Below are 1,940 nucleotides of genomic sequence, written 5' to 3' on the forward strand. Positions count from 1 at the left end.
AAAGCTTAACATTCAGAAAACTAATATCATGGCATCCAGTCCCATCACTTCATGGTGAACAGATGGGGAAACAGTCTAAACAGTGGCTGACTTTATTTCTCTGGGCTCCAAATCAGAACTGACTTGGAGATGCAGATGGCGACTGCAGCCATGAAAATTAAAAGACGCTTGCTCCTTGGAAGGAAAGCATTGATGAACCTAGACAGCATATGAAAAAATAGAGACATTACTTTGCCAACAAAGGTCTGTCTAGTCAAGGCTATGGTTCTTCCAGTAATCATGTATGGATGTGAGAGTTGGACTATAAAGAAAGCTGAGCGCCGAAGAATTGATGTTTTTGAACTGTGGTGTTGGAGAAGACTCTTGATAGTCCCTTGGACTCCAAGGAGATCTAACCAGTCCATCTTAAAGGAGATCCGTCCTGAGTGTTCATTGGAAGGACTGATGTTGAAGCTGAAACTCCAGTACTTTGGCCACCTGATGTGGACTCATTTGAAAAGACCCTGATGCTGGGAAAGATTGAAGGCAGGAGGAGAAGGGGATGACAGAGGGTGAGATGGCTGGATGGCATCACCAACCCAATGGACATGAGTTTTGGTAATCTCCAGCAGTTGGTGATGGACAGGAAGGCCTGGAAGCTGTGGTCCATGGGGTCACAAAGAGTCAGACACAACTGAGCGACTGAACTGAACTGAAACCCCTGAAAACAGGCTCACCACCTACTGGTTCTGAATAGCTCAATTCTGCCTCTTTAATAAAGCTGAGAAGTAGAAGTGAAATCATTGTTAATAATCTAGAGACATCACCATTCAAAGAGAGATAGGAACCATTGCATAAGTGTTTCAGCCTTTCCTGCAATAGGATGGAAATCTGGGAGACATTATGTATGATCAAGGTGTGACCTTGTTTATGCACTTTGATATTACCTTTTCGTTCTTCTCTGTTGTCCTCTTCCTGCTACCATACTTCAGGGCACATTTTCCAAATCAGTGCCTCCATGGAATCGGCCTTTGTCCTGGGGCTTCTCTGCTGGTCCAGTGGGGAAGACTCAGCCCTTCCACTACACAGGGTGTGGGTTCCATCCCTAGTTGAAGAACTGAGATTCTACATGCTTCATAGGGTGGCCAAAATAATAATAGTAACAATAGGCCTTTGTCTTCAGCTCTGCTTTCAAGAAAACCCAACTGGAAGTGGCTCTGGGAAGTCAGCCCTTGGAACAGGATTCTGGAACTAGACAACCTTTGCAGTCATTCAGCAACAAGGGCCCTGCTGTCACTCCAGTGAGTGGAGGGCGTAGCTCCTGAGGTGCCCTAACACTGGAATCACTAAGATTACCTGTTATGAATTGAGATAAGCTACAGGTGGAAGGGGAAATAATAGGCCAGGCCATAGAACTGGAATGAAATGTGAGTAAGGTTAATTTTAAGGACTGTAATTTTAAGCTGACTGGGTTTGCTAAGTTCCCAGAGACACTTCAAGAAAAAGAATGACAGGCTGTCTCCAGCCAAGTAGCAATTGAGGGCCCAGTGAAGCCTCAAGGCCTACTTGGCACTGTTGACAGAGACCTTCATCTCCTGCAGTTGTAGGAAGACTGCACTGAAAACTGGGCCCGGCATTGAACCATAAGCCGCCAGAGCTTATGATGTGAGTCCTATGAGGCTCATAGGGAAGGACTGAGAGCTGAGACGTGGGATGTGGACCTTTGGGTGGTTGAACCTGAACCTCTTGAACCCCAGCTTTACCTGAATCCTCTAACCAGTTAAAGAAGCCCTACCTGCCTGGAGAGTAGCCCCCTCTTGACAGAAACTACAGGTGAAGATGTCACCTGAGGGGACTTCCCTGCTGGTCCAGTGGCCAAGACTCCACGGTCCCAGTGTGGGAGAACAGAGTTCCATCCCTGGTCAGGGAACTAGATCCCACATGCTACAACTAAGACCCAG

Source organism: Bison bison, unplaced genomic scaffold, assembly GCF_000754665.1.
Source record: "Bison bison bison isolate TAMUID 2011002044 unplaced genomic scaffold, Bison_UMD1.0 scf7180017864072, whole genome shotgun sequence".
Taxonomy (NCBI): domain Eukaryota; kingdom Metazoa; phylum Chordata; class Mammalia; order Artiodactyla; family Bovidae; genus Bison; species Bison bison.